The sequence below is a fragment of the Cupressus sempervirens genome, chromosome 3, assembly GCF_028749045.1.
Source record: "Cupressus sempervirens isolate cs-2001-9-10 chromosome 3, ASM2874904v1, whole genome shotgun sequence".
Taxonomy (NCBI): Eukaryota; Viridiplantae; Streptophyta; class Pinopsida; order Cupressales; family Cupressaceae; genus Cupressus; species Cupressus sempervirens.
In genome coordinates this window covers 517,046,708-517,066,672 of record NC_143120.1, presented here as the reverse complement: position 1 = coordinate 517,066,672, position 19,965 = coordinate 517,046,708, and positions in this window count along the sequence as shown.

Below are 19,965 nucleotides of genomic sequence, written 5' to 3'. Positions count from 1 at the left end.
CACTCAAAATGAAGAATTTGTTTGGATGTATTGAGCTTTTCTTTGCTTGCTTTGCTTTTTGCTTTCTCATGCCTCTTCAAGAAACTCGATGATGTCACTTTTCAACTAGATAAGTAAGGTCTAGGGGCATGCCCTTTTTTTTCTTTCTGTTTATGGTTTAGTTCCAAATAATCTGAAGCACCCATATAAGATGGGTGTCCACTATAAGAGCCTCCATCTTGTATTGGATGGCCGTGTGTACCTCGACTCCTTTTATGCAGATACATCAATAACATTGGTTCTTCTCCTTGCTTGTTGGAGTGAACTCTTCATGCTATAGTAAATACTGATACTCATCTTGCTAAGTGAATGTATGGATCATTGCGAGTAATCTAGCACACTTCTGTCTTAGGTTACGAATGCAAGGGTCGTTGCATGAAGAATACTTACTGATTACTTAGCATAAGAAGGATCTCTCATGTGTCTGGTGTGTCAACATGCAAGAACCATTCTGGTCATCCTAGCGTTTATGCTCTGATGCTTATGTTAACTTGCTACATTAAAAGGGACAAATGCTATTGTCATTTTGGCTTCTTGTACCTCAAATGCTTACATTTAATCTTGACAAAACTAGAATAGATGTCCTATTCATATTCCTATGATTGTAATGTCAGTGCGGATTGTATGACATCTAGGGTTTTGCTATACACTTAGTGATGATAATTGTCGAAGCTTGGTAACCAGACCTAGGGTTGCATCTAGCATAGGGTTGCATTGCATAAGCACATGGTTTGGTTGCAGATCTACTTCCATCCTTTGTCATGAGGAATTGTTAGCTTCTTCAAAGCATCATGTTCTTCACGATTGCACAAATGATCGATTAATCACCCTCTTGGCTACTTTGGCTACTCTGAACCCATTATTCGAGATCAAATTCCAAATCTAACACACTTAAGCAGCTCAAAAACACATTTTAAAATTTTGGGACCGACGCAATTGAATGCTTGTGCAGTCCATTTTTCTGATACTTTGTGAATCTTGGAATCTTTTCAAATCACATTTCCTTCAAATTTTTCAAAATTTTTAGAAAAAGTCAACTCATGTCAACTCTAGTCAACCTTTGTTCAAACTTGGTCTTCTGGACCTCGAAATCACTTTGAATTGACTCCAAATTTTCTTTTGATCTCTTCTATATTCTTCTAAGTAACATATTACTTCTATATCTCTTGTTATACCATCCTATATCATATTTCTGGTGTGTCATCTTTTGATTTCACTCCTGAGGGGGCAAGATGATTACATCATTGAATTTGAATTTCAACTCAATCTGAATCTTATGTCCTCATCACTCATGGCATCTCATCACTAGGGGCATCTTGTTCCCCTCTATCTGTCATCATTTTCATCTATCTCATCTTTTCATTAGCTGATCACGTCTAATAGTAGTCTTTATAAGAGTTCGATGGATAGGTATTGGGACAATCTAAACCTCGACTCTTGAGGATCAAGCCTTGTTCTAGGGATGATTCTATGACTCATGGTTGGATCTTACTATCTTTTATGGATAGGTATCTAGGTGTTCTATCTGGATCCCTTAAGGTTAAGCTCTATTCTAGAGATAATCTTTAAAAGCTTATCAATTTAGGTATCTAGGTGGTCTATCTAGATTCCTTAAGATTAAGCTCTATTCTAGAGATAATCTTTAAAAGCTTATCAATCTAGGTATCTAAGTGTTCTATCTAGATCCCTTACGATTAAGCTCCATTCTAGAGATAATCTTTAAAAGCTTATCAATCTTGGTATCTAGGTGTTCTATTTGGATTCCCTAAGGTTAAGCTCCATTCTAGAGATAACCTTTAAAAGTTTAGCAATTGGTCTTTGTATCATCAATTTTGGAACCAATCTCATTTCTTGATCTATGCATCATACTTCTTATTTCTTTGAATCGAACGTGCTGCTCACAATTCATTCAAAAAGGGGCAAATGCAATACCCCAAAATAGGCACATTGCCATGCTAAACCAATTTTGGTCTATTCAATCATTTCTAAGTCCTATTTTACTAGGCAATTTTGATTCTAATACTCGCTACTTGACCTAAGTGTCAAATGTAGAAAATCCTAATCTGCATTAATCATGCTCTTTATTTAATTCATAAGTATTGATTCAAATTAGTTACATTAAACCTATTGACTAAATTTAATTTAATTATAAGTGTTTATACTTTAATTAAATTAAATTACTTCTTTAGCTAATATACATGAGGAATTAAATATATTTGATTTAATTAAATATTATATTCTAATTTTTTAATATAATTATTTAATTTAGAATACTCAATTATGAGGTCATATTTAATTTCTTTAAATCAAATATCTTCTCCAATATTCTATCTTCAGTTCAGAAATGGAAACTCAGTTGACTGAAATTAGAAAAGGAAAGAAATCAGTTAACTCCTTATTCCACTTAAAAAGAAATTAGTTAACTTCCTTTTCATAAGAAAACTTTCCAACTTAACTGAATCTCATTTCTAATCTCGACCGTTCATCCCAATTAATCTTGACCATTGATGGATTTCAAGAATTCTATTTAAGAGGCTTCTAATCCCTCATTTCATAAGAGGTAGAGAATTTTGGAATTTGCATCAAACTTATGCTGGAATACTTTCTCATCTTGCTCACATTTTCATAGCTTTTATTTCTTGCATTATAAAATCATCTAGATTTTAAAAATGCATTCATTTAGCATAGTATGCTCTTTTATTTTCTTAGCTTAATTGCATTTCATCTAGTATAATTTGCATTCTCATATAGCTTAAAATCCTTCATTCTAGAGGTCTAGTTGTCTGCTTCTCATTCTGAGAGGAAAGGCATAATTCTTCTAGTTAGAAGGCAATAGGTCGATTTGTAAAACTATTTCAGATAAAAAATTCAATGTTCATTCTAGGATGGTTTCACATATAATGACCATGTTGAAGTGTGTGTGAGGATCTGAGGCCTGCATTTCACATACACAGCATACATATTCTAGAATCCAAATAATTAAACAATAAAACTCACTCAATTTCTGCTAAGTGACTTAGCTTGAGATCCTGCACAAAAATAATGTTGATTGTTCCTTTAATTGTACATAATCTGATGACAATTCTACATGAATTTGTAATCAATCTAGGTAATCAACAATTAGACCCATTTAACTAGGTTATGAAATGTATATATACGTATATTTAACTAGGTTATGGATTTTGTAAGGGAATGAACCTCATGATTATGGCATGTATATAGAAGCAAAACATACTTCTTCAACTTCTTACACTCAACTCTTAATTGAAGTTATTCTTTTAGTAGTGAGAATAGATACTACAAATTCTTGGGAGACAACGGACCCTAAACCTATGCTATGTTTTCTAGAGACATGGGAGAAGTTACTACTGGCTTCAATACTTTATTACATTTTGGATCATATAGTGTTGCCCAAATTAACAATGACATTAGATACTTGGGATCCTTGTAGGGAGAGCGTGCCAATACATGAATGGTTACATCCTTGGCTTCGATTGCTAGGCCAATGTTTGGAACCTTTATATCCAACCATTCATTATAAATCGAGGAATGTGCTTCATGCCTGGCATTCAAGTGATGCATTAGCATATGCAATTTTATCACATTGGAAAATTGTGTTTGATCCTACTAGCTAGGAACAATTGATTTTTCATTTTATTGTACCTAGTTTGATGACAGTTCTACAAGAATTTGTAATCAATCCAGCTAATCAAAAACTAGACCAAATCAACAGTAGTAGTGGATACTTGGGTTCCTCATAGGGAGAGCATGCCAATACAATTCGAAACTCATAGAATTTAAATCAAGTTGTTTATCTAAAATTCTTTTAAACTTTTAATAAGATAGGCATAAAATACTGAGTCTACTAGATCCAGACATTCTAGTTAAATCTACTAGCAAACAAGGAACAAATAATAACATAGTCCACTAAGTTTCCCAACATGTTCCTACATTGTCAATATCCTGTCTTAGCTAATTTTCAGCTGGGAAAGTTGTTTTCAGCACTAGTAAATTAAATGGGCATCAATAATTAGAATGTGGATAAAATATTGACCACCTATTTCACTTAATCCACATTGATTGACATTGTACGAGATCAAAAACATCTAAACTTTCTTAATTTATCTTTATGTTCTTCTTTATATCTAAGCTCTTATAATCTTAATTTTGATAAGGTAGTTGTTTATAATTTGGATAATCTTTTCTCCTTCAAATAGTTGATGATTGTTGTCAACTTGCAATGCACATTCATAATTAAATATTGCTGACTAAACTCTGAGTCATGGCATTCTGGGGGTAAGAAATGTCAATTCAAGAATATCTTTGGTCACAATGTCAAACACTTCTAGAAGATTTCATAATGCTCTTGGGTCAAGAAAGATTACATGCAAGAATTGTCTATGTGGTATACTTGCATTTAATAATTAACAAATCAATATAGAATTATAATCTATATTTTTATATAATTATTATTAAATAAAGAAACATGTCTTATCACAAGACATGGGTCTTATCACCTACCTAATTAGTTTGGAATTTTGTCCTCCCCAAAAATCATAAAATGTAAGAACAATTGTGCCAAAAAGAATGTAAAAAGATGATTATAATAAAAAGATGATTATCATACACAATCATTCTTACAATTTTTTGGCTCAATCTCCAACTAGTCAGTTTGTGTTTTGAAAATTTATTCTTGGATTGTGAGTCAGGAAAAAGATAAATATCAAACTTGAAAAAGATGTACATAAATACAAATAATTTTTAAAATTCAAATTCATAAAATTACAAAGAGAACCATAGAATTATAAGAAACTATTGTGGTTTTTACTATTTAAAAATTATAGTTACAAGTGATAAAGTTACATACCTTTGATTCAGAGAACACAAATAATGGAAATGAAGTATTGTTGAAGGTGCAAGCTCAATTGCCCCCCCACCCCACCGACATGGGGATGACACTGTTAAGTAGAGAATAGTTACATACATACATGGTTAAGTGCTACCTAACTATATCCAAGGTGTCTATACACTAGTGGCATACTCTGCCTACTAGGCTACCTATATACTTGTATCCACAGGATCAAGACCCTTGAACTACTCACTCTAACAAAGATGCAGTTCTGGTTCCTAATTGTTTTGATGTATTTGTATTCCTATAACCACTGGCGAGCTTTACTCACCTAATACAACTCTTCACCATCATACACCCACTCAGGCGAATCAAGTGGTTTTCTATAATTGAAATATTGTAATACCCTAGAGCAATTGTTGTGTTGTAGTTTATAGCTAATTTAAGGTTAACCTATATATTTCCTAACTCACTCCTTATATAGTTATGTTTAAAAGCTTGTGACAATACCCATGACCATGCTACACGTTGAGTGAGTTTTATTGTTTTTCTATTGTGCTGAGATCTCTTTTTTTATATACATATACATGTGTGTGTGTGTGTATACATACATACATGCATGCATATATATATATATATATATATATATATATATATATATATATATATATATATATATATATATATATATATATATATATATATAGATAGATAGATAGATAGATAGATAGATAGATAGATAGATAGATAGATAGATAGATAGATAGAGGGGGGCATGATAATGAAATGCAAAGATCACAAGAGCATGGCAATGAAATGCAACAATCACAAGGGCACAACAACAAAATCCTAGATCTCCACAATCCACAAGATCTCTCTATACATACATACATACATACATATATATATATATACATACATACATGCATACATTTGCATATGCAACTTTATCACCTTGAAAAATTGTATTTGATCCTACTAGTTGGGAAAAACTAATTGTTTGTTTTATTTTACCTAATCTGATGACAGTTCTATAAGAATTCATAATCAACCCAAATAATCAGCAAATAGACCAATTTAACTTGGTTATGGCTTGTTTCTTTCTAAAAATATTTTCTATGGTATGTTTTTCTAAAATTTCTTGCCCATTTTTTCTGGTCTGCATTATTTTTGTGCAGGATCTTTAGCTAAGTCAGTTAGCACAGGTTGAGTGAGTTTTATTGTTTTATTATTTGGATTATGGAATATGGGGTGTTTTTATCATTGACTTTGTTCAAATTTTGATTTTAATGAAGTAACAAAGTGCTTTTTAGGGTGGAAAGGACTATATAATCAAGAGGAAACTTCAAAAATTGAATGTTGAAATGCTAAAATGAAAGCTATCAAGGATACAACACCTATGGTAGAGTTACAACACAATGTAAAGGTTATTTTAGATATAAACAAAAAAAAAACATGACATTAATCATTCTCCATTTATTTTGATTGTGGAGAGCTATGTGCGAAAGAGGGTGGAGAGCTCCAAACGAGGGTCGAGAGTTTGAAGGTTGGTAGAGATTTCATTATCATTCCCTTGTGATCACTGCATTTTTTTGGCATGCCCTTATGATCTCTGCATTTCATTGTCGTGCCCTTATGATCTCTGCATTTCATTGTTGTGTCATTGGTAGAGATTAGTAGAGATCTAGGATTTTGTTGTCATGCCCTTATGATCTCTACATTTTGTTGTCATGCCCTTGTGATCTTTGTGCCCTTACTCTGCGATTTCATTACCTTACCATACCCTTGTGATCTCTATGCCCTTTGTAGCACTATAAAATTTGAGGTCAAATTGTGACAGTGGTGTAATTTGTGGTGTTCGGGCCCAAATGTAGTAGTGCTTGCTCTGCAATTTTCTTTTAGGGGAGAAGAGGTACCTATGTAAATGTTCTTTTCTTTTCCTTTTAAACATGTATCTCTTTATATTTCCCCCAGCAAGTGATTAGAGAAGCTTCTCTTTATGTATATGTATGTGTATATACACACACACACACACATGTGGGTATGTATGTATATATACACACAAACATACATATATAAAGATCATAAAGGCATGACAATGAGATATCGAGATACATACATACATACATACATACATTTGCATATGAAATTTTATTACTTTGGAAAACTGTATTTGATCTTTACTTAGTCGCCAATAGATAATATAATTTGTAAGTATAGATTTTTGTATACTTAGTTTGGTATGAATAGTTTTGATTAAATTCATCTGAGGAGAATGAGTCTACTCATGATGATAATGGCTCCATGTATTGGGTCTTTAGAGGAGAGATACTTACAGGAGATTAGATGTTGTTTATGGATATGGGGTGATTTTTTTGTGTAAATGGATTATCACGCTAGTTGCAAAAAATCAAGGTGTCAGTTGCAAGTAGTTTCATTAATTAGATAAGGGAATGAACTTTGAAAGCGGGATTATCAAAATTGGCATGTCCATCCTTATGATAGATGTCTCTATCTCATAATAGAAAATTATCTCAAATGTCAAGTGACAAATTATTAAATATATGGAAAATTAGAAGAACATTCACCTATATAGAAAATCAGAATGAGCTATATGGCTCCACATTGTGGCTATTCCACTGTCTAGTAGTGGAAACTCTTCATGTTAAATATGAAGATCTTTAAATTAAAAAACATAACTATTAGAGATCTATATTTGTGTTTTAGTGATAACAAATATATAGTCTAACTTTAAGAAAAATAATAATATTAAATGTATATGATTAAATAAAATAAACAAGAGTACTAGTTGTAGTTGTATAATTCTAGTATTATTGATTATGTTAAAAAAAATGTTCAATAAAACAAGTATGAAGTAACATAAATGGATCATCTGTTTGATCCTATCATGACTTAATGTGAATGCATCTGATCATTACCTGGACGATATCATGCACGAGATCTTTACTCAATCACCAAGAGATAATATAATATCTAAGTACAAATTTCTACATACTTAGTTTGGTATGAATAAATTCGATTGAATGCAAGGATAATTGCTTGTGTCAATTCAAGACATGAATAATTAATTTAATTTAACACAAGTACTACGCAAGTTTGTATATATGCATGTAAATTAGTTCACATAGTGAACTAATTTACATACATACATGCACATATGCATACAATCATCATAATTAGTTAGCCTTGAATCTAACCAAAGCTATTATATATGAACAAGAGATACATGTTTAGAAAGAAAAGAAAAGAAAATTTACCTAGGTACCTCTTCTCCCCTTAAATAAAATCACAGAGAAAGGGCATCAAGATCACAAGGGAATGACAACAAAATCTGAGATCTCCACTGATCTCCACCAACATTTAGAGCTCTCCACCCTCATTCAGAGCTTTCCACCCTCTTTCACGTGTAGCTCTCCATAATCAATCAAAACTAATCGGGAATAATTAATGTTGTGTTTTCTTTTATTTTTTGTTAATAATCCATAATCCACAATCCATAAGAACTCTCTGTACACACACACACACACACACACACACACACACACACATATATATACACACACACATACTAATATACATACATACATATATGAAAGCAACAATACACTTTCTAAGAGTTTAAAATTGTTCAACAAAATTAATATTTTACAAGAAAATACATCTAAAGAACTATTAGCTTAGAAGCAAGAACATGGTGTTGAAATGGTACAAAAATTTCTTGACATGAGAGGTCCACAAGTGAGGATGTTGACCAATCTTGAAAACTTGAATGCTAAAATGAAAGTTATTAATGTCAAACACCTATGCTAGAGTTTTAGATTATGGTAAAAGCAAGTTTTTAAGGGACCAAAAACCCTTTACAAAAAACTAAAGATAAACATTAAGGCACTAGGTTTTACAAGGACCTGAAACCTAAAGTTTAAAACATCAAAACCAAGTTTTACAGGGACTTGAAACCAAAAGTTTAAACCATAAAAAGTGACTAGGTTTTACAAGGACCTAGAACCTAGAGTAAAAACAAACTAAAAAGAAAAAAGTAAACACCAGAAAAAACTCCCAAACCAGCAACCAACACATCTAATCCATAGCCAACACCTATAAGAAATCTTTGATAATGTTTGCCACCTCTTTACCTACTTCTACAATACTCTAGATTAAGTCAACCAGAGTAAGAATGTGAGCCTCAAGACCCTCAACAACCTTTTTCCTTGTGATATACCTAGTTCTCTTAGTAGATCATCAACAACCTTTGTCCTAGACTCCCCATCCTTGCATTAACAAGAGACATTATCTCCTCATTATTCTTCTTACCCAGACTAACCACCGCAACACACAGACTAGAAGTGACCTATTCCATTTTTTGACCACTTTCCTTTATAAGGTAACAAAGCTCCTTCTCATATTCTTTAAGCTTTTCAGGGATCTTACCAATTTGCACTTCCATCTGAGTTCTCTTAATGCATTCAACATCAAATTATTTCTGCATAACCCCCAATTTCTTCTTGAGAACCATTATTTCATTATACAACCAAGAATCAACCTGAAGAGAAGTCTCTGCTTTAAGCTTAGTAGTGTGAAGAAAGGATATTTTTGCATCTTGAGAGTTGTCCCTCCCATCAACCACATCCCTAGGCTTAGATTCAACTGTAGTAGTCACAGTATTGATTTGGGTATCAATATTAATATCTAGATTCTTTGTCCTTTCCTCATTTTCTTCTTTACATTCATTGTTATCCTTACCCACAAGGCCTTTATCTTCAATCTCCTTACCAATATTCTCATCTATTTTCTCCTCACTGGCATTATGACAAGGGTGATCACTCCATTTTCCATCACCTCCCTGAGGGCTTCTGACCCAACATTTGAGTTAGTATTTCTATCCTTACTTCCATCCACATTGTCTTTACTAAATGACACCCCTTTGCTCCCAGAGAAACTGTCCAAGTTAGAACTAATTTCCCCCATTTCTATTTTCTCATCGTTATTTGAATTCTCAAATTCTATAATTTCCTCAACATGTTTCTTAGTCCTCTCCTATTTGAAAACCTTCTTGCTATCACTAGCCCCTTCTTCCACCTTTATTCTCTTAGAGTGGGGATCATTACCAAACCCTTTCCTCTTCTTCAGAACTAGAGAGGGCTTTATAGCCTTACTTTTACAAAAGTTTTCAATAAGTAAAATTAAACCTTCATGAAGCACAGTACAAGACTCTTTCTTCCTATGTATATATAGGCTTTGAAGTAGAGAGTATTTCAAAAAAAATGGAAAGGAAATCCTATCTTTGTGCCTAAAATAATTTAGGAAAACAAAGTGAAATTTATGGACTCTCTTAGCCCTACCATCAAGAATAAAATACTCATGGATACATGACAACACATCTCTTTAGATATATTTTATTTGATTCAGTTCATAAAAGTCACCATTTTTCTCCAAATTCTTCTCTTTCAACTTCCATCTTTGGAAATTTCTTGAAAGCCACATTGGAGATACTAGTCTCCTTGCCAAATTTAATCCCTTCCACAGGAAACCCCATAATCTCAGCAATAAACTCTTTAGTCAATTTCATCATGACCCCATGCAAAGTGACCCTATCTTCAAACTGGTTTTTAAAGAAGAAATCTATAATGTGAGGTTTATACCCATGGAGTCTCTCAATGAAGGTCGTAAACCCACCATTCTTTTTCATAAATATTCCAATCGTAGGAAATCTTTCTTTCTCTAGCATATGTCCTGCCATAATTAACTATCATCGTTAGCTCTACATCCTTGCATAGGTTAGCATGCCACCTCAACTTGCTTTCCCTCTAGATAGGTTGGTTGGAAATCCAATCAACAAGTGAATTACCCTCCCAAAAAATATGAGAGAATATAAAATTATCAAATTTATTAATAACATTTTATTTTCCATAATACTTCCCTCAATTGTCCAAGTAACCAAAATCTTGTTATTAAGAATATTAATAATGTTAAGTGAATCTCCTTCCATCTAAAGATTCTAATAACCAATATTTGCAACCAGCCTCATAGTATACAATGTTGTTATTGCTTAAGTTTTATGTCTAGTTGAAATCCTTATAGAAATAGCAATAGCATCAACAATTATGCTAGTATGGTCCCTCAAAACCCCTCCACAACCATCTTTTCCTTGATTTCCTTTAGCAACACCATCAAATTTACCTTTAATCCAAATCACAGGAATAGATTCTCATTTAACATTCTGCCTCTAATTATCAACTTTGATTTTATAGCCCTTAGTCTGCATAGGGTTGTTGATTTGGATATCATCACTCAATTTTATGTAAGAATTAACGTTTTCCTTGATAGCTTTAATTGTATTATGACCAAGTACCCACTCAGGAATTTCTTTGTCTCTAAAAATTCTATTATTTCTTTCTTTCTAGATTCCCCACCAGAGATTAAGGTTGTAACTACACACTTTAAGGTTGTAACCTAATCTAAATTCCAGTATTTAAGGTTGTAACTCCACACTTTTTCACTATAATTGCAATTTAAGAAAAGATGATTCCTATCTTCAGAGTCCTTTTTACATAAGCTACATCTGTGAACCACATAAACCCCTCTTTTTTGCAAATTGTCCAATGTTAAAATTTTGTTTTGAAGCAAGATCTAGAAAAAAAAATGTTTATTTTAGGTATAAAAACTTTAATCAAAACTTTAGTCCATAAAGGTCTTAATTCCTTTTCCTCATTTCTAAAAATAGAAGAGACTTTAAAACAACCTCTTGATTCAAATCCCCAAACCATTTTATCTTGGATATGAGGAAATAGGCTAAAGGCATTCAAGATTAATTGGATACTATAAAAAGCCATATTACTTTCAACAAGCTTAACCCAATCACTATTAATCTAGTAATTCCCCACAAGAATAACAAGAGTTTGTTTACATCTATCAACAAGAGTTCTATCCTCATAATCCTCAATTAGAGGATGATCTAGAATCCATACATCATCCCAAAACCTAATCTTTTTCCCATTACCCACTTTCCAAATACAACCTTTGATTAAAATATTTTTAGCTCCCTGCAAGCTCCCCAAATAGCAGATGGAGATAAAACATTAGGATAAGAAATAAAATTAGACAAAGAAGGAGCATCAAAGAGGTGTTTATATTTCCAAATAGTACTCTACCCCTTATTGTCATGATAAACTCTTCACACCTGCTTAGCAAGAAGAGCTTTATTCATAATCCTAACAAACCTAATCCCCGAACCACCATCCAGTTTAAGCTTACAAGTTTGATCCCAAGAAATTAAAGCCATTCTCTTCTTATCCTTAGATCCAAACTAGAGGAAATTCATTTGGATTTTGTCAATAGAATCAACATATTTAGTTGGAATCCTAAAGAGACTCAAAGCATATGTAGGAATACTTTGGAGACAAGCCTTAAGAAGAGTAATTTTACTAGCTTGACCCAATAAATTACCTTTCCACCTTGCCAATTTCTTTTTGAATTTTTTAATAAGATATTCCTAGAAATAATCTAAGGGAATAGGCCCCAAATAGAGACCTAAATAAATACAAGGAAAAGACCCTATGGAGCAACCAAGAATATTAGCAATCTTACTTTGTCTCGAAATAGAGGTATTGATAAAATACAAAGAACTATTATTCCATTTGATTAGTTGACCTAATGTGGAAGAATAGAGATTAAGGGCCTTTTTGAGGTTCCTTGCTTCCCTAACCTTAGCTTTTCCAAAAAATGTGTATTGTCCACAAATTTTTCATGGGAACAAAGAAGAGGACGAGAAGAGGGCCACAAGCCTTTGTTTTATCCTAGAGAAACCAATTTCCCAATATATCTGCACAAGCAATCTATCATAATAGTGAAGATGATAGGAGGTAAAGGATCTCCCTATCTCAACCCCCTAGTAGGTTTAAAGAACTCCGAGGAACACCCATTAACTAGAACAACAACTATAGTAGTAGAGATCATTTGCAAAATTAGCTTCACCATATTGACACTAAAACCAAAAGATAATAAGATCTTATGAAGAAAGGACAATTCAACTCTATCATAGGCTTTAGCAATATCAACTTTCATAATAAAGTCGTGATTATTAGAAAGAGATAAAGAGTGGATGTTCTCATGCATAGAGATAATAGAATTAAGGATTTGTCTACCAGGAACAAAACCATTATGTTTTCAAAAATAAGAGAAGAAAGTAGAAGCAAAAACCTCAAAGTCAAGAGTTTTGAAATAATTTTATTGAAAAAATTGCATAGACTAAGAGGCTTGAATTGATCTGAAGAATTTGCACCAACCTTCTTTGGAATATGGCATAGGAAAGTTGAATTAATTTCCTTCAACATCCTTTTAGCCCCAAAAAAATTCTTTAATAGCATCGCACACATCTTTCCCAACTAGATTCCATTCCTTTTGAAAAAACAACATAGGAAAACCATCCGGCCCTAGTGACTTATCCCCATCTAATGATTGCACAAACAACCTTATAAATTTCCTCTTCCTTAGGGATAGAACACAACATTTTAGTTTGTTCTTTAGTAACCATAGAAGGAATGACATCCAACAACTCTATTTGATGAGTCAAGTCAATATTAGGATCTGAAAACATCAAAGAAGAGAAAAAGGAGACTATTTCCTCTGAAATTTCCTTTTCCTCAATTAACTTTGTTCTACCTTTATTAAAACTTGAAATATGAGTTTTAGCTCTATGTTTTAAAGTAGATAAATGAATTTTTTTTGTGTTTCTGTCACCTTCATCTAGCTAAATATATATGGATCTCTGCCTCTAGTAAATTTCTTCTTTAGTAACAGTGTCATGATACTCCACCATCTTCTCATTTTCTTCCATCACTAAATCCATAGAGTACCCTTTGCTTTGAATTCTTTCTTGGATTAATTACAAATCCTCTTTAATTTTAGATTTGTTATAAAAATGTTACCAAAACATCTTTTATTCCAGACTTTAACTTTCTTTTTGACATTTTTGAGTTTAGAAGCCACATGAAACAAAGTTGTTCCTTCAATATTTATGTTCCACCATTTAGCCAACTGATCTTCAAACCATGGATGCTACAACCACATTTTCTCAAATTTAAAAGGAATTTTTTTTCTATTATGGATAGTCTCAGTAGTAAAAATCAAAGGAAAATGGTTTGAACCAATCTTTTGAATAGGCTTAAGATTACACACAAAATCTTTAGTCCAATCTAGAGATATAAGAACTATATCCAAGTGAGCTTGGATACATTCATCACCTACCCTTTTGTTACTCCAAGTGAACTCAATCCCATGAAGATCTAAATCCATTAAACCTTCCTTGTTTATAAAATCCATAAAATCTAGTCTACCATCCAATTGACTAACATTTCCCCATTTTTTCATGCTCATAAAGAAAAACATCAAAATCTTCCAAAAATTCCATCTACCATAGTAATTATTACTCTTCATGTTTTTGATAAGAAAAATAGGTTTTATAGGGACCCTGAAACCCAAGAGTAACTACAGTAACATGGCTGATAATAAGCAATAGAAGCCCAGCCAGATAAAAACATGTCGAACGGCTGATAATAAGCACAAGGACCAGCCAGAAATAGAGGCCAATGGAAAGGCTAGAAAAACAACCTATCTTTTAACAGAACTTAGAAAAAGCCAAAACCAAAAGCTAAAAAAGATACAGTAAAAAATAAAAAATATAGAACAAGAGGGCTACTCTTCATTCTTCCTCTTGAGTTCTTGCATGGCCTGGGCCACCTCATAAGCCTTTTGGTTCTCCTCGACCATCTGCTCTTGGGATTTTTGTGCTTCCTGGTCCAAATTGGTGTAGATGATATTAGTGGCCATATCTTCATCAGACCTGGCTCTACCTCTGTCCTTACCGTCCTCACCAACCAACAGGCCTCTATCTTTAAGCACATTGGTTAAGGAGAGAAAGTTGTCATTGATCAAATTGAGGAGAGTTATCATCTGATTAGCCAAGTTATGGTTGTAGTTTTCTAGATTATGTATTCTCCTCTCAACCAAACTGTATTCTGTATTACTCTTTATGTTAGAAAGAGTAGCCCACAATTTTTTTTTTGCACTCTTGATGTTAGATGCATACACATTGACAATATACCATTCATTATTCTAGGAAATACTCTTTATCTTGATCACCATAAAATGGTTATTAGCATTCAACAAGGTACCTAAGAACCAAGATCACTTCCACATAATCATTGTTCCCCCTAAGGCTCCTTTTGAGCTACTAGCCATTATGCAGTAATTATTAAAAGATTTAAGCTTTTTAGCTTTCTCTTTATCCATTTTAGTTTCTTGGAGCATTAAAATATCTAACTTATGTTCTCTAACAAAATTTTGAACAATATCTAATTTATGAATACTATTCAACCCCCTAATATTCCAAGTAATAATATTCATCATAATTTTTTAGGGGTAAAATCTAGAATAGTTTCTTGTTTCCCATTAGCAATATTCTTTAGACTTTCACTTTCTCTACTTTTTTTAGACATTTTTCTTCTAGGTTTCTCTGGAGTACCAACATTCGGCTTCAGTTTTGGAAAACATAAGTCCACTTTACTGCTTTGAGTCTCCACTCCTTTAGAAATAGTATTACCTTTCTTCTCTATTTTTTCTCTTTGAGTCTATTTCTATTTAGACTCCTTATCTGAATACACATCCATTTCTTTGGCTTCAAGGACATTCTCAAATGAAATAATATCTTGACAAAGGGGAGGCTCTTGAAACTAAAGTTCAACAACTTGTATATTGCTATAGCCAGAGTACAACTCCTTTCCCCAAGAATTTTGCCTTGCTCTATCTCTTCTGATTCTTCTAAATCTTCCCATTATAATTCATTTTTCTGATAGATAACCAATTGATTCATAGGATCTACAATATTCTCTTTACTCTACACACTAGAGATCTCTTCTAGATTTGTTTGCTTACTTGAATCCTAACTTTCAAGGATATCTTTGTCCTCAATCACCTTCTCAGGCATTGCTTTAGGTTTCCATACCTTTTTTTGGATCTTAGCTTCTTTCTTTTTCTCTACATTGGCCAGCAAAGGCTTATTTTTACTTTTCAAAGGACAATTTTTGACCTAGTGACCCTATTTTTTACAAACAAACCAAGCATTTGGAAGATCTTCAAAGATTATCTCTTGTATCCTTTTACCAAGTTTTGAAATCAATTCCACCTTCTTGGGAAGGTTCTTCAAATGAGCAACTTTCACATAGATTCTAGCACACTACAGTTTTGATTTTGAAGTCATGACATTGTCAATAGTAACAAGTTCACCAAAATACCCCCCTATTCCTTTGAAAATATCTTTATGCCATAACTCCAAGGGTAAACTAGGAAGTTTTACCCATACCGGAGTGGTAAGGAAGAAGGCATCAAATAGATCCATATTTGGCTCCCATTATTTAATCATAAGAGTACTATTACCAAAGAACCAAGGTCCACCACAAAGCACTATGTTCAAATCTTCCTTACAAGTAAAAACAAAAGAAAAGAAGCCATTCATTATAGGTGTGATTTTAACTTGACCACAGATAACCCATTTTCTTTTGATCATATTTATCAAAGCATCAATGTCAGGCCTAGCCCCCTAAAATTTCCCAACTAGAGGAAAATCCATAGTCAAGATAGAAAAATCAATAGTTGAATTTGGAATAAAGATTTGAAACTCACCGTTCTCCCAATAGGATTTTATGTAACCAGAGGAAAAGATGATTTTCCTCCAATTCTTCTCCCAAAAAAAGAAGGCCACTTCCTTTGATCATCTAGAAACTTCTCCTTTGTCTGGACCTTTGACCTACAAACATTTGCATTCTTATCCACATTCTTTGAAAATTTATTTTCCTACACTGGGTCCCCTTTGAGCATGTGATAGGCAAGTAGGGGAACGAAAAAAGCATTATCGTTCCCACATCTTGTGAAGCCAGAAATTGATAGTTTGTCTTTTTCTTCCAATGTTCCACTAGACCCTACAAAACTTGTCGAAATCCTCATTTTTTGATTCCCTATCCCTCCAAGATCAGTCTCTACCACTAAGTTTCCTCCTTCTAGATTCCCACCTACCAGAGCTCCAACCATTTCAAAAAAAAACACCTATGCCAAAGTTACAACACATTATGAAGTTGATTTTAGATAAGGTAGAGGTTGATATTCAAAATTTTGATAATCAAAATTTAAGACACAAAAGAAAAAGAGAAGGAGCAGCTTTAGAAAGAGAACAAGAAGGGGAAGCTTTAGAAAGAGACTACACGACAGAAACAACAACTAAATGACATAGAGGATATTATGGAAGCCATTGGATAGAATCCAAGAAAGTGTTGCAATAGGTACCATGACATTGGAATCACTTGCAAGTGTCTTTGAGAATTTACAATCCAAATATCAAATGCTTATAAGAGTATTTCAAGTATTGGCATAGTCTCCCTGTAATGATCCCAAGTATCAAATGCTTATAAGAGTGTTTTAAATTTGGGAACCACTTTGATATCCTTTGTATGGTTTAGAGGTAATGTCATTGTGGCAAAGGCTTTTGCAAGGGAATGAGCCCCATGATTATGGCATTTATACAGAAGCAAAACTTGCTTCTTCAACTCCTCACACTCAACTCTTCACTGAAGTTATTCTTCAATTCCTTGCATATGCAAATTTTTTACCTTGGAAAACTGTATTTGATCCTCTAGTTGGGAACAACTAATTACTCATTTTTATTGCACCCAATCTGTGATAGTTCTAAAGGAATTTGTAATCAACCCAACTAATCAACAACTAGATCTATTTAACTAGTTATAGCTAGTTTCTTTCTAAAAATATCTGCTATGATATGTTTTTGTAAAATTTCTTGTGAACTCTGCCCATTATTCTTGGTCGGCATTATTTTTGTGGAGGATATTTAGGTAAGTCACTTTGCACGGGTTGAGTGAGTTTTATTTTATTATTATTTGGATTTTGGAATATGTATGCAGCTAGATCAATTTTTCTATTGTGTAGCTAAGATGTAATTATAAGCACCTTAAAAAAGATCTCTAAATATACATGTTCAAAAGGAGATATAAAGAAATTAATGTTTAGAAGGAAAAGAAACCAACATTTACATACCCTTGAAGAAAATCACAGAGTTAGGGCATGGTAACAAAATCACAGAGCAAGGGCACAACATGACAATGAAATCGCAGAGCAAGGGCACAACATGTCAATACAATTGCAAAGCAAGGGGATGACAACAAAACATAGAGATCACAAAGGCATGGTAACCAAATTACAGAGCAAGGGCACAACAAAAAAATGCAAAGATATATCACATGAAGGAAATGCACCAAACACATATGCATAATCACAAGGCTCATTCCCTTGTAGAAGCCATAACCCAATTAAATATACATATATATCAACCCAACTAATCAGAAACTAGACCCATTTAACTAGTTATGGCTTGTTTCTTTCTAAAAATATTTTCTATGATATGTTTTTGCAAAATTTCTTGTGAATTCAACCCATTTTTAGTGGTTTGCATTATTTTTGTGCAGGATCTTGAGGTAAGTCACTTAGCATGGGTTGAGTGAGTTTTATTGTTTTATTATTTGGATTCTGGAATATGTATACAACTAGATCATATATGTAATAAGCACCTTAAAAATATCTCTCTAAATATATAAAGAGATACATGTTTAGAAGGAAATATAAAGACACATGTTTACAAGGAAAAGAAAAAAACATTTACATATGTACCCCTTCTCACCCTTGAAGAAAATTGCAGAGCTAGGGCACATAGATCACAAAGGCATGACACAACAATGAAATCACAGAGCAAGGGCATGACACAAGAATGAAATCACAACGCAAGGGCATGACACGAAAATGAAATCATAGAGCAAGGGGACACCAATGAAATACAGAGATCACAAGGTCACAACAACCAAATTTATCGATCACAAGGGCCACGACAATGTTCATAGATCTCCACCTTTTTTTTGTAGCTCTCTCCAAAATCAAAACAAATGGAAAATGATTTTTGTGTTTCTTTTTTTTTTTTATGCTCGCAAGGGCATTGCAATTACTATGTTGATGTTAGTATTGCAATAATGTCGAGGATAATTGTAAAAAAAAATTGAAAATGACCACAAATTACACCATCATTACAAATGTTGTCGTAATTTGACCCCAAATGTTGTAGTGAATCTTTATTTTTTGTAGGGATTAGTTTATATGGTGCTTTATTAGGCAAACTATATCCAAGTATCAGATACATACAATGACTTATACTTATCACAAGGGATAATCCATTAGGAACATTATCATAAATAATATCTTGAAATTCTACCAACAAATATCTAACCTCAAGTGCATGTTCAAGTTCATCTTATTTCTTCGTCTTTCTAGGAATTAAAGCAAAGAGAACATTTTATTTCTTCATGTCTTTCACAAACTAATTTCCATCAACCAAATAAAATTTCTCAACCAAAGGAAAAAATAGTTGTTTCTTCCCTTTAGCCCAAGTATTATATTGAATCAATCTAGCATCATTCAAAGCTCTTCTATCATACTGCCAAGGTCTTCCAAACACTAGTAAATTTGGACATATATTTCAACAAGTGTTGGTTGATATTTCAGCAGACAATGGTCAAAAAATAGCATTGCTATAATTTTGTCAAAATTTTAATGTAATCCAGGGCTATCAATATATTGATGGACAACCTCGTCAAAAATGATCCCAATCTCCATCACAAGGTGGCGTCAAACCATTACTAGGAAACTTAAACTTTGACAATTATGACATTATTATCGATGATAGTTTTCATCTAAAATTCCATGTTTAGAAATTTTTTATTGATGAGCTTACCATGTCCTTGATGGTAGGCCTCGTCAAAATATTGATGAGCTTGTCATGCCATCAATGACAGGCATCATCAAAAGAATGACTAATGTTCATTGAAATTTCAACGATAGTCTTAGTTTTTTTTTTCTAAATCAATGACAAAATTTCAAAGCAAGACCTCTCTTGGTGCCTCTTGATGAGGATATTATTATCAAATTATACCACAACCCCTAATTTCTTG